General features: G+C 41.0%; 1 long non-coding RNA gene across 1 annotated transcript in view; it reads left to right on the top strand.

The window, feature by feature from the left end:
- The window catches only part of LOC129633249 (uncharacterized), a 31,685-nt gene extending 16,784 nt beyond the window's left edge, over positions 1 to 14,901 (top strand). The window contains exon 3 of the long non-coding RNA XR_008704973.1: positions 14,801 to 14,901. This is a non-coding gene — a long non-coding RNA (uncharacterized LOC129633249). The remainder of the gene's footprint in view (positions 1 to 14,800) is intronic.
- Positions 14,902 to 15,106: the final 205 nt, after the last annotated feature.

The raw sequence follows: 15,106 nt of genomic DNA, 5'->3' as shown, positions 1-15,106 counted from the left end.
TAAGAGTTCCTGGATCTCCCCCTCCCCAGGGGAAATTTTCATGAAGTCTGAGTGGCTTTCCTGCAATATACCTAGAGGTCTGCTCTGGCTTCAGGAGTTCATGAGTTGAAGTTCATTAAGTATGCCTGGGAGAAAGTGGAAGTGTTAGTCTCCCAGTTCTTTATGTTGTTGTTTAGTCTCTAAGTCACATCCGATTCTTTGAGACCCTATGGACTACAACCTGTCAGGCTCCTCTGCCTATGGAATTTTCCAGGCAAGATTACTGGAGTGGGTAACCATTCCCTTCTCCAGGGGATCTTTCTGACCCAGGGATCAGACCCAGGTCTTCTGCATTGTAGGCAGATTCTTTACCATCTGAGCCATGAGGGAAAGCCCACGTACCAAGCAACGAGAGAAAATTTGCTCTTAGAAAAAGGAATAATCTAACCCTATGTTTCAATTATAGAGAGTTTTTTCATAATTAAACTGCACAGAGGTGTAACTGTGCTAGCTGGAGTGCTAGGTCTATGGGTATACGGTTCTGTTCTTGCCCAGGACTTTCTCATGGCCTAGGGATTTACTAGGTCTCTTTGTTATGTGGGGTTTAAAGTCAGTTGTATTCTTTAATAGGTTGGAAATGATTTGGGGCATTGAAAGGTGATAGGCACAGTGGAGGCTTTGGGGACCTGAGACAGAAGACAAGGATTTCTCTCAGACTTAGGACACCCTTCATCCTTTAACAATATTAGGCAGGGGGACCAGCAAAAGACCGTTGTGACAACCGTTTCTGAAGCTGACTCTTCCAGTGACTAGCTTAGCAAGTCACTTCACCATTCTGGGCCTTGTTCCTCATTGAAAAATTTCCTTTAGACTAAAGAATGCTAAGTTTCTTTCTAGCTCTAGCATGTTCAGATACTGTGATCTTGAAGAAAATCCTAGAGATACTGGTGAGAAAGGGCAGCCCATATCCATTCCACCATGAGTGGGCTCAGAACAGGAGGTATTACCAACTGAGGCATTTTCAGGCAGTGGGAGTTGGTAAGGCTATGAAACAGTTGTAAAGTATTCCTAGATGGTGAAGGTTTAAGAAGGCACTTTGCTTCCCTCCTTAAAATGTCCACCTGATGTTCTTTGTGTGCTGAGACCCACCTGGGCACATCCGGTGTCCAAAGCAGCCACTCCTGAGGCAGCAGGCATCAAAGGCACCTTTTATAGTGTGAGGGCTCCTGAAAGCATCCCTCTGTTTCCCATCAGCCTGAAGAGCTTGACTTGATACACTCTTTCCTTTCAAAGGCCCATAAACATCTTCTACCTCCCTCTTCCCAGGCCTGACATTATTATAATAAGAAGACTCCCTTTTTGTAATTATCTGCCTCTGACCCTTATGGCAGAAAGTGAAGAGGAACTAAAAAGCCTCTTGATGAAAGTAAAAGAGGAGACTGAAAGTGTTGGCTTAAAGCTCAACATTCAGAAAACAAAGATCATGGCATCTGGTCCCATCACTTCATGGGAAATAGATGGGGAAACAGTGGAAACAGTGTCAGACTTTATTTTTCTGGGCTCCAAAATCATTGCAGATGCTGATTGCAGCCATGAAATTAAAACACGCTTACTTCTTGGAAGGAAAGTTATGACCAACCTAGATAGCATTACTAAAGCAGAGACATTACTTTGCCAAAAACGGTCCGTCTAGTCAGGGCTATAGTTTTTCCAGTAGTCATGTATGGATGTGAGAGCTGGACTGTGAAGAAAGCTGAGTGCCAAAGAATTGATGCTTTTGAACTGTGGTGTTGGAGAAGACTCTTGAGAGTCCCTTGGACTGCAAGGAGATCCAACCAGTCCATTCTAAAGGAGATCAGTCCTGGGATTTCTTTGGAAGGACTGATGCTAAAGCTGAAACTCCAGTACTTTGGCGACCTCATGTGAAGAGTTGACTCATTGGAAAAGACTCTGATGCTGGGAGGGATTGGGGGCAGGAGGAAAAGGGGATGACAGGATGAGATGGCTGGATGGCATCACTGACTCGATGGACATGAGTTTGAGTCAACTCTGGGAGTTGGTGATGGACAGGGAGGCCTGGCATGCTGCGATTCATGGGGTTGCAAAGAGTTGGACATGACTGAGCAACTGAACTGAACTGAACTGAACTGACCCCTCTGAAAACCAGGTAAATACTGAAGACCAAGGTCTCAAAGGGCAGCTGTCACTTCAATGTCTGTCCAAGACCTCAACCCCTTTTAATTTGTACTAGAATAGGGCAATCATTTTAATCAGTTATCAGGATGAATATAAAGAGAGTCTACCCCACATTTCACTCCACTCACCAATTGCTAAAAAAATATTGCAAGTAGAGGAATTAAATCATAAACCCTGGGTAAACTCTCCCACTCCCTCATAGTTTCCTTATTTAAACTTTTTGACCTTCTTACCAGATCAAATAAGACCTCAGCCTGGGTCTTGGGGGCTTTGCAGGTGGCTCAGTGGTAAAGAATCCACCTGCCAAGGCAGGAGACACATATTTGATCCCTGGGTTGGGAAGATACCCTGGAGGAGGAAATGGCAAATCACTCCAGTATTCTTGCCTGGAAAATTTCATGGACAGAGGAGCCCGGTGGGCTACAGTCCATGGGGGTCACAAAGAGTCGAACACTACTGAAGCAACTTAGCATGCACACATGTTAGGTCTTGGCTCTTTGGGGGAGAGAAGGCACCTTACCCTGCGCCCATATGTTCCCTTAGTGAAACCCAGTAAAGAATCTCCAGTTAGCCACACAGACCAGGTGTATCTTCTTTCAGAGGCAGAAGTGTGCACAGGTTTAGGGGCAGTGGTTTGTTAATTCCCCAAAATCACTAGGGTGAGTTTTTATTTTCTATGTGCCTATAATAGTCAATAGTCAATAGTCAATAGTGAAAGTAGCTCAGTCATGTCCGACTCTTTGCAACCCCATGGACTATACAGTTCATGGAATTCTCCAGGCCAGAATACTGGAGTGGGTAGCCTTTCCATTCTTTAGGGGACCTTCCCAACCCAGGGTCGAACCCAGGTCTCCCACATTGCAGGTGGATTCTTTACCAGCTGAGCCACAAGGGAAGCCCAAGAATACTGGAGAGAGTAGCCTGTCCCTTCTCCAGTGGATCTTCCTGACCCAGGAATCAAACTGAGGTCTTCTGCATTACAGGCAGACTCTTAAGTATAGGCGAATCCACTGCAGGATCACGGTGGTGGATGCTGGGGAGACATTTTTGAGACTAAACAAAAAGGCCACTGCTCCTGAAAATACTTTCACTGCCTCCAACACTGCTGGGTTGGATGAATCCTCCCCCTTTAAGCCTTTGATCCTCATCACAAAACAATCGCACTTAGGGCATTGTTGAACAGACCTCTGCACATGGACCAATTCAAGAAAAACAAGAGGCTTAAGAGTCAAATACATATGTATTTTTTAAAAAATACAAACACACAACAGCAACAGAACTTTAAAAAAAAATCAGAAAACATAATTTTCTTGCTGCTACTCTTTGCAAGAATTTGAGTTTCATCTTACAGCCAAAATCTCAAGAACCACATGATTAGCCTGCACTGCAGAATCTGACTTTAATATTGCACCTTTAAATAAATTTGATTGCAGAGGAAGACATATTTGAAGCAGGCTTATTTCATCTTTCCATATTGACTTCATAAACTACTTGGCTCCTCCTTTGTGCCCCTAAATTTTGTGCTCTTTCATTGTTAAACACAAATGACTACATAACAACATCTTTACTTCCAAAGAAGTTCTTCTTGGGCCCACTTATTCTGAAATACATAATTTTTATTAGTTGTTTTTCTTTTCTTGTTGGCAGGCATAGCAGGTATTTAAAAAGTTATTCAGAGAAACTGTCCTCTCGATGCACATCAATGTGAATTATCTTTTTTATATTTCTCAGTTTAACTGAATAGGTTTTCACCACCTGTCTTCTTGTGGAGAGATGGAATGTACCTTTTCAGTTTCATTAATGCTGCCAAATTTCTCTCCATAGTTGTGGTTCCAATATATGCTTGATCTGTATGCATAAGTGCTCCTGTTTCCTCACATCTTGTTAATTTTTGTTGTTGTTTGTAATTCCCTGATTACTTGTGAACTGAAGCATCTTTCACATATTTACTGACCATTTATATTGCCTCTTCTGTGAATTGTTAATATCCTTTTCAATTGGTTGTTGTTATTGCTGTGCAGTCTTTAAGTCATGTCTGACTCTTTGTGACCCCATGGACTGTAGCATGTCAGATTTCCCTGTCCTTCACTATCTCCCTGAGTTTGCTCAAATTCATGTCCATTGAGTCCATGGTGCCGTGCAACCATCTCATTCTCTGTACCCCGCTTCTCCTCAATCTCTCCCAGCATTGAGGTCTTTTCCAATGAATCGGCTCTTCGTATCAGGTGGCCAAAATATTGGAGCTTCAGTTTCAGCATCAATCCTTCCAATGAATATTCAATTCAGGGTTCATTTCTTTTAGGATAGACTAGTTTGATCTCCTTGCAGTCCAAGTGATGCTCTAAAGTCTTTTCCAGCACCACAATTCAAAAGCATCAAATCTTCAGTGCTCAGCCTTCATTTCTGGTCCAACTTTCACATCCTTACATGACTACTGGAAAAACTATAGCTTTGACTATATGGACCTTTGTAGGCAAAGTAATGTCTCTGCTTTTTAATACACTAAGTTTGTCATAGCTTTTCTTCCAAGGAACAAGTGTCTTTTAATTTCATGGCAGCAGTCACCATCCACAGTGATTTTGGAGCCCAAGAAAATAAAATTTGTTACTGTTTCCAATTTTTCTTCATCTATTTGCCATGAAGTGATGGGACTAGATGCCATGATTTTAGTGTCTTGAATGCTGAGTTTTAAGCCAACTTTTTCACTTCCGTCTTTCACCCTCATCAAAAGACTCTTTAGTTCCTCTTCACTTTCTGCCATTAGCATGGCCATCTACAGTCTTGATTCCAGCTTGTGATTCATCCAGCCCAGCATTTCACATGATGTACTCTGCATAGAAGTTAAATAAGCAGGGTAACAATATATACCCTTGATGTAATCCTTTCCCAATTTTTAACGTGTCCATTGTTCCATCCCTGGAGGAGGGCATGGCAACCCATTCCAGTATTCTTGCCTGGAGCACCCCCATGGACAGAGGAGCCTAGTGGGCTACAGTCCATAGGGTTGAAAAGAGTCGGACATGACTGAGTGACCAAGCACACTGTTTCATGTCCAGTTCTAGCTGTTGCTTCTTGACCTGCATACAGGTTCTCAGGAGGCAGGTAAGGTGGTCTGGATTTCCCACAATAAGAATTTTCCATAGTTTGTTGTGATCCACAGAGTCAAAAGCTTTACCATAGCCAATGAAGCAGAAATAGATGTTTTCAATTGGACTGTCTTTTACTTATTAAATTGGAAGATTTCTTTTTATATAGAGTGCAATTATCTTCTTCAGACTCTTCTTTCTTTGTTTAACAGCATCTTTTTTTCCACAGTTTTTCATTTTAAAAAAGTTCAGGTTTTCCATCTTTCCTATGATCTGTGGTTTTTATGTGAGAGTTACCCCTATTTTGGGCTTCCCTGGTGGCTCAGTGGTAAAGAATCTGCCTGCCAATGAAGGAGATACAGGTTTGATTCCTGGTCCAGGAGGATCTGACATGCCAGGGAGCAGCTAAGCCCTTGAGCCACGACTATTGAGCCTGCGCTCTAGAAGCCAGGAACTGCAACTACTGCGCCCAGGTGCTACGGTTACTGAAGCCTACGTCGTCTAGGGCCCGTGCTCCAGGGTAAGAGAAGCCACCACAGTGAGAAGCCTGTGCACCGCAACAAAGACCCCTCTCCACAACTGGAGAAAAGTCTGTACAGAAACAAAGACCCAGCACAGCCAAAATGAAAAAAAGAAATAAAATTACACTACAAATGAACTTCTTAAAGTAAAAAAGAAAGCTCCCGCTATTTTAATATACTAATAACATTCTCCTATGTTTTCTTCTAAAAATTTCAAAGTTTGTCTTTTTTACATTTAAATCCTAATAAAACTGAAATTTATTTTGTATGTAAGAAGACGTAGAGATCTAATTTTATCTTTTCCATCTCGTTCATTCTTGTTTTTAAATGTGTCTTTTTTTTGTGGTTAGGGTTTTTTTTTTCATGTCCTTAATCACAAAATTATTCATGCTAATCACATTATTGATCAAACTATTAAGTTATTTGAAGTTCTTAGGTCCTAATTCTCTTGTTTGCTTTGTTCCTAATTCTAACTCTTAGAGGATTGTTTCCTTGATAGTTTAATTTTAGATTGTGAGTTCATCTTCAACAGAACTTTATTTGTGGATCTGGGTAGACTGGCTTTCCTTTTGCTTCTGTGTGGTACCCCTGGTATACCACATGCCCGAGACTAATGTTTAACATAATTTCTCATCCAGAGTTTCTAAGCCTGCATAGGTATAAAAAGAGTTAACCTCAAACTTACGAAGTAGGGACTTATGAGTACAAATCATCAGGGAAACTTGGTCTCTTCATGGAACTCTGGCAGAGAAACACAAGCTTCCCTATGCTAGTTGGTGGAATTTTTGTTGTTGTTGTTGTTCATTCTTTCACTGAGATACAACCTTTTGGAGTTTGGACTACTCAGAGTTGAGAATATATTTACAGCAAAAACACAACCACTTGGTAAATTGATGGGCACATAATTAAATTACCCAAGGGCAACCTTGATTGATGTGCAATGAGCTAAACAAAGATTTTCTGTCTCATAAATTAAGAACTAGTAATTGTATTGTCAGAATCCACATCCCATGGCTGATTGCTAAATTCAGAGAAGGCTTGTCTCTTGGTATAAAAGGATACCAACATCCACTTTATTGCTTGAAGATTATGTAGTTTATGGTGGAAGGGAGATGTTGGCACTTTTTTGCCATCCTCCAGCTTCTCCTCATCCTCCAGGAATCTTCTACCCCATCTGCCATGCCATGATGAAAATGCTACCAGAAACACTCAACAAGAGGTTGCTTAGGATAAACCTGAGAACCTGTGTCCTTGTTTGGGTATGAGAGAGTGTATACAAGCAGGGCTACCCATCTAACTATTTCTCCTGGAGGCACACTCCCTGTTCTCTTAGGAGCTTATTAATCACCTTTATGCTCTCCTGACTCCTAATCACAGGCGTTTCCAGTGTTGTCAAAACACTGCCTGCCTACATCTGTTTTGCCTATTGGCTTGGGTTCCAGGGAATGTTTGTGAGAGAGGGAGAGAACAAGAGATTGACAGTCTTATGTTGACACTGTGGGGCTGTTTGGAAATGAGAACAATCCAGATCTGATGTTGTAATTCCTCCTTTTATGGGCAAAAAAGCAATGTCTCAGCATGAATGAGTATAACTAAACACACAGGGACACACCCGAGACACAATATGCACTCCCCGGACACTCACCATGTTTTTGCTGTTACCACTGTAGGACAAAAGGCAGAAAGACAGTCTTGGCTTTCCTCTCCCAAGCCTACTACCATTAATGAAATGAATAAAACATGAAACTTAAAGAGAAAAAATTCCTGACTTATGTACATTCCTTTCATTTTCCCCTCCTTCTTTTCAAGCTATAATTCTAATTCCGTTCAGTTCAGTTCAGTTGCTCAGTCGTGTCAGACTCCTTGCAACCCCATGGACTGCAGCACGCCAGGCATCCCTGTCCATCACCAACCCCTGGCATTTATTCAAACTCATGTCCATTGAGTCAGTGATGCCATCCAACCATCTCATCCTCTGTCGTCCCCTTCTCCTCTTACCTTCAATCTTTCCCAGCATCAGGGTCTTTTCAAATGAGTCAGTTCTTCGCATCAGGTGGCCGAAGTATTGGAGTTTCAGCTTCAACATCAGTCCTTCCAATGAATATTCAGGACTGATTTCCTTTAGGATGCACTGGTTTGATCTCCTTGCAGTCCAAGGGACTCTCAAGAGTCTTGAGTATTCTCCAACACCACAGTTCAAAAGCATCAATACTTTGGCGCTCAGCTTTCTTTATAGTCCAACACTTACATCCATACATGACTACTGGGAAAACCATAGCCTTGACTAGATGGAAGTTTTTTGGCAAAGTAATGTCTTTGCTTTTTAATATGCTGTCTAGGTTGGTCATAACTTTTCTTCCAAGGAGTAAGCGTCTTTTAATTTCATGGCTGCAGTCGCCATCTGCAGTGATTTTGGAGCCCCCAAAAATAAAGTCTGCCACCGTTTCCACTGTTTCCCCATATATTTCCATGAAGTGATGGGACCAGATGCCATGATCTTAGTTTTCTGAATTCTAATTACCACTCATAATAATAATGGATTCATTTTAATTATATAAGTAATAGATTCTCATTGATAAAAATTAAAACAATAGGGATGACTCAAAACCTTTCTTTGCCTACTCTCCTAACCTACAATGCTCCCCCTTGTGTATCCTTAGTATTCATCCACTATGTATCCTTTTAGACTTTTTCTAAAGCATATACATTCATATATACATATATACATACATATATATATATATATTCACAAGTAAGAAAGCATATATTTTGTTTGGTGGGAGTTTTCTTTAAGGCATGAATTGTGTCATTTTCTGTACATTGTGCTACAACTAGCTTTTCTCACTTAAGAATATATGCTGAAGACATTTTTCATATCAATACCTATTTATGATCTTATTCTTTTTAATGGAAGCATAAAAAGAATCTTATCTATTCTTCCATATAGTGGATGTATTGTAGATAATTTGATTATTTTCAAAAGCTGGAAATTTGGATTATTTAAAATTTTTTCACTATTGCAAATAATGCTATGATGAATTCCCTTGTATGTATCTTTTTGGGCACATGTGCCAGTGTTTTGTCTAGCAAAGGTACTGAGAAGTGAAATTTCGGGTTTTAAGGGTAATGCTTTATTATTTAAAACAATAATAAAAACTATGTATGTATGTACATATGAATCTATCTATATAGTCAGCTTGGCTGCCATAACCTAGTATCGTAGACTGAGTGGCTTAAAAAACATTTACTTCTCATATTTCTGGCAGCTGGGAAGTCCAAGATCAAGGTACTGGTAGATTCAATTCCTGATGGGGGCCCTCTTGCTGGTTTGCAGACTGCTGTTTTCTTGCTATGTCCTCATATAGTGGAGAAAGAATGGCCTCTGGTCTCTCTTCTTCTTCTTATAAGGACATTAATTCCATCATGGATACCCCATCCTCATGACCTCATCTAAACCTAAGTATCTCCCCAAAGTCCCACCTCTAAATACCATCATATTGGAGGTTAGAGTTTCAACATATGAATTTATGGGAGGGACACAAATATTCATTTCATCATCTATCTATTTATCTAAATAGAGAAAAAATTCCTATGAAAAAAACATCTTCAAAGTCAGGATAAAGTAGTCATAAATCTAAAAGCAGTCATATGTCAATTCAAACATATCTATAAAACATTAGATATGAGTGTTCTAAACCTACCAATTAAAAGAACAGTAACTGTCAGATTGGATTAAAAGAAAAAAAAGCAAGATTCAACTATATGCTACTTACAAGAAACCTGTTTTAAATCTAAAGACATGTATAAATTAAAAGTAAAAGAAGAGAAGCAAACACTTATCAAACATTAATAAAAAGAAAGTTAAAGTGCCTATATTAATATCATTCAAAGCAAACTTAAGAACAAGGAATTATTACCAGGGATGAACAGATATTACATTGTGAGAAAGAGGTTGATTCATAAAGACTTTGCAATCATAAATGTGTATGCACCTAATGAGATAGCTTCAAAATACATGAAACAAAAACTGACAAAATTGAAAGGAGAAATAGACAAATCTGTAGCTGCTATTTTTTAAATCACTTTTCTCTCAGTAATCAGTAGAACAAACAGAGAGAAAATTGGTAAAGATGTAGATGACCCAAGTAATACTATCAACCTGCTTGATCTAACATTTCGGTAAAGCGTCTACCTACAATGTGGGACACCCAGGTTCAATCTCTAGGTCAGGAAGATCTCCTGGAGAAGGAAATGACAACTCACTCCAGTACTCTTGCCTGGAAAATCCCATGGACAGAGGAGCCTGGTAGGCTACAGTCCATGGGGTCACAAATAGTCAGACACAACTAAGCGACTTCACTTTCTTTCTTTCTTTTTCACCTAAAACAGCAGTTTAAAAATTGAAATCATTGAAGGTATGTTCTCTGACCATGACAGAATTAGATTTTAAAAAATCAACTACAGAAAAATATTTTTTAGGATCCCCCAATAAGTGGAAATTAAACATGTTCTAAATAACATATGAGTCAAAGAAAAAGTCACAAGAGAAACTGGAAAGTATTTTGAATTGAATGAAAAGTAAAACACAATAGATCAAAATTTGTAGGGTGCAGCTAAAGGAGTCTTAGAGGTAAAGGTATAGTGGCAAATTCTTACAACAGAAAGGTTATTGGGAAACTCACAGATTGAAAGGAAGGTTGGAGAAACACAACAGGCCAGAGCAAGGGAGGAGACAATATCTCGGCCCACAGCCAATATCCTACTTCCCGCCCATCCTGTTAGAGCACCGTTGCATGAGTTGTAGGCCACTGACCACCACAGGCTGCCTGGGGTTTTTACCGGCTCTAGAAATTGGCTCTTGTCTGCTACAGTGCAGATCCTGGCACACACTTTACACCTCTCCATGATCAGCTCCTTCCAAATGACAAGCTGAGATCTCTTTGGTTTGGTGTTGTTTTTCCTAAGTTAAACAGAAGATTCTCTCTTTTTCCTCTCAAATGAATGTACTAATTTTTTAAAATTAATTATTAAATAAAAATAACAGTAATCTAAGCAGACTCTTGGCAGAGGTAGCTCTCATACCAGCTATTTTTCTGACCTCAGGCAAACTGTAAACTCTTTTGGACTTAACTTCATTGTCAGTAAATTGTAAAGGTTGGACAAAGTGGTCTCTGAGGCCCAGCTATTAAACTCTGTGATCCAGAGTAATACCCTTGAGATACCTGATACTGCTTTAACCTTGGAGGGCATAAATGTCTTTCACTTCTCCCCAAAGTCTCAAGAGAGACCATGACTTCGAGTTTTACCTTGTCTCTCCATTTATTCTCACCTTCCCAGTACCAAAAGCAGCATTATGAATAGAGTAGATGCTTAGGAGACTAATTACTGAATATGTAATGTGATACCACCACTGAACGAGGGACAAAATCTGATTTTATCCATCCATCATCCCCAATAATCACCTGCAGGTCCTGCCCACATTTAGGTTCTAGGACATTTATTCCTAAGAAGCTCTACTCATCCTTATGGTTAAGGAATTGAAGCAACCCTCCTGATTCCATTCTCTCTGAAGAAGTTACATAATTTTTATTAATCACCTGGATTATTCTGTATTGTAAAGTATGGTTTATCAGAATAAGTAATTTGCTCCTTAATTTTTTGTTAGTATATACTCTACAGCCCTTTAAAAGCTTTGGAGCCCTGAAAAACCCAAACCCTTTCATGGAAATCAGGCAAAACCCACTTTAAAGTTTCTCTTCACCATATATGAAGGTATTTTGTAAATGCCACACTTTTCCTGGGCTTTGTCACTGAGGGCAAAATACAGAGCCCTGGGTCATGAGTGGACAATGGGTTATAACGAAGTGGGTAACCTTGCAGCATAGCGAAAACAACACAGGCTTTGTCAGGTGGCCCAAGATGCGGATCACACTCTGCCTCACTAGCTGTGTGGCCTCAAGTTAATAATACTTTCTTATCAGGGCTATTAAGAAAATTTAAAAATTATAGGTAACACTTCTGTCCTATGGTAGTCTCCCAGTGATGGTAGTTGTTCATACGATTACCCATGCAGAGCAATGCTGATGAATACAGTAGACATCATAGAGTAACTGGTATCCAAACGGGAGGAAACACAAAGGCGCACTGCGGGAGGGAAGCACAACCCAGACGAGGTGTAAGGAACCACTCTCTGATTTCCACAAAGCTGGCTGAATGGAATCTCCTGACATCAGCTCATCAGACACAATCTCCATGGGCTTTTATCAAAGCCAGTCATGCTTTACTGTAGTCCGCTAAAAAGCTGTTCATTGTCTCCTGACATGATCTCTATGCCAAGAATATTATCGGTCTCTTCATGCAGAGGTACATACAATGCGCTGGATGCTCCTGGAATGTCTCCTTGTCTTTTATTCCACAAGACCAACAATTCTGCATCCCTTCGTCTCCATCCTAGCTCTGCCTTGGCTCGGGTTGTTATCTCCTGTTTCCTGGACTCTAGCATTGGCTTTATCTCTAGTCTCACTCCCCTACAAGTCATTTTTAATCTTGCTGCCAGGATGATCACTCCACTGCCTCCCTATCGTTTGAGGGATAAATCATATTCTTCTGTAGTGCGTATGAACCCCTCTTTCATCTCTCCTGCCCACATCCTGCATAAATACCCATTGCTTCTTGCTGTCCTCCCCCTCTTCACCTTCCCAGTCTCCCAAGAATACTGATCTAGCTACATGTCCTAGAACACTCCATGTTCTGTATGCACATGCAGTTAGTTTCTCCTGACACGAATGCCCTCTGCTGTTAATAACTTGTTTACCTGAGAACATCTGCTCAGCTTTCTTGACGCCTTCCCTGACTCCTTCACTTGGCTTAAGGCTCTCCTCCAGAGTCAATCCAGCCTCCAGACAAATGTTGCTAAAGCAATTGGCCTATTGCAGTGCACTCGTTCACCTATTTATACCTCACAATTGAATCATAAGGCCCTTGAAGGCTCTTCAATAATAAGAACTATGTGTGTTTCCATATTTATATCCCAAGGACCTAGCACAACATCTGGCACATAGTATGTGCTCAATAAATGATGATATCTGTCCATATCAGTTAGGAATGAGTTTGGCTACAGATGATGGAATACCTGACTAAAAGTAGCTTGAAGAAATAAGGGTTATTTCTTATTTAAGAAACAGATAACAAGACTTCTGGAAGCAGATAGTTACTGGTGTTGTCTTAGCTGTTTACTGATGCCATCAGAGGCCTTGGCTCTTTCAGTCTTCCCCTTCTCAATCTATTCTCAACACAATCTATTCTGACTTCTGCAAAGCCAGAGAGATCTTGTTAAAATGTGGTCAGACAACATCACACCTCTACTCACAGTCCTCACATGAACATTCAAAGTACCACACAGGGTGAGTGCCTGCTTTTCTTTTCTCTATAGTACTTACCACTGTGTGTGACATACTGCATCCTTTACTATTGTATATGAATATAATTAATTGTCTTTCTCTCTTATTACCACTAAAACGTAAGCTTCAAGGAAGCAAGCATGTTTGTGTGTTTTGCTCACTTCTGTATCTCTAGCAACAGTATCAGTGCCTGGCACATGATAGACACTAAGTATTAGTTTAAATAAATGAATGAATAGATCTTTCTGCTCCACCTCTCTTAGAGTCTTGGCTTGTCTTTACATTTGTTGCCTCATGGTTATATGATGGCTGCTATCTTCCAGACATCATGCACATGTCCAAAGCAAAAAAGAAGAGGGGGATGGGCAAAGTGGTACCAAACACATGGGTCCCCTTCTATCAGGAAAGCTTAAACTTTCCCAGTGCCAAGCTGACTTCAGCTCACATCTTATTGGCTCAGGTAATGTCACAAGTTTCTGCCAGCAGTGAGAGCAGTGAGCAAAGCAAGCAGGTAACCAGGCATGTTGCTATCCTGAACAAAACTGGTAAGAAGATGGGGAGTTGGATATAGGATGAGTAACCAACAGGGTCTACCATGAAGCTGCTGAAGGAAGAACCCACACCTTAGGAACCGAGTGGGAACTATGACACCCTCTCCTCAAATCATCTCTCTGCATCTCATTTTCTCAGATGGCCACAGGAGTAACACAAAAGGGGCAGGCAGCCTGTGGTCTGAGCCCGAGGGAGTGCAACAGAGACACTGGTGTCTGCTTCCTGGAAGCTTACGGGAAGGCTGGCATATAATACTGTTCAAATGATTGCATTACTCAGGCTCACAGGCATGCTTGGCCTTGTTCAGGCAAAGAGTTCCTTCACAGCCTCTAAACTTGGTCACCATAGATTAGCACTGTGCAACCTTTGGGTCCCCAGATGCACACTGATGAAGAAGCCTTGGAAGCTGCTGAATTGCCTGCATATGGACTCAGTCAGGCAGAAATATCATGCAGTATCCTCCAGGCTCTGTGTGTGCTCTTCCAGAAACAAGAGGGTAGGATCAGAACCCCTCTCTGCCTAGTGGGTCCGCACTGCTCTACATCCTCCAAGATGTGATTGAAGCTCATATGAACTCGAGGGCACCAGTGTGATGGTGACTCAGGCCATGGCTCTCGTGGCAAGTGTAGCAGAAATGGCTCCAGGGAGAACAGACAAGCCTAAAGAAGGTGCCAGGACCTTGAAAGTTAAGGCCTAAGGCGAGGAGTCATGAGGAAATTTCCTCCACTGACTCCAGCTCTCACCTTGATTCCATCATGATAACCATCACCTTGCTGCTCACCAGGTGAGGGGCTCCATGAGGGCGGTGGTGGTGCATGCATCATTTTGTACCCTTAGCACTTATCACACTGTCTAATGAATAGTAAACAGCACTGAATAAATGAATGCAAGGTTCTCTGAAAACAGGATACGACAGAAAAGTGGGGGAGAGAGACTCAGAGGGAATCCAATGCACCCTGAGGTTGCACAATCCTTCTCCATAGCCTTTGCATTACAGTCTAAAGGTTTTAACTAACTTCATGGCTTAAATACTTAGAAAGATTTTCTTTTCTATTTTTTGTTGAAGAATTGATGCTTTTGAACTGTGATGTTGGAGAAGAGTCTTGAGAGTCCCTTGGACCGCAAGGAGATCCAACCAGTCCATCCTAAAGGAAATCAGTCCTGAATATTCATTGGAAGGACTAATGCTGAAGTTGAAACTCCAATACTTTGGCCACTTGATGCAAAGAACTGACTCTTTTGAAAAGACCCTGATGCTGGGAAAGATTGAAGGCAGGAGAAGGGAACAACAGAGGATAAGATGGTTGGATGGCATCACTGTGTTAGTGGACATGAGTTTGAGTAAACTCCGGAGTTGGTGATGGACAGGGAA

Source organism: Bubalus kerabau, chromosome 18 (genome assembly GCF_029407905.1).
Source record: "Bubalus kerabau isolate K-KA32 ecotype Philippines breed swamp buffalo chromosome 18, PCC_UOA_SB_1v2, whole genome shotgun sequence".
Classification (NCBI taxonomy): Eukaryota; Metazoa; Chordata; class Mammalia; order Artiodactyla; family Bovidae; genus Bubalus; species Bubalus kerabau.
This window is presented reverse-complemented; position numbering and strand designations above follow the sequence as displayed.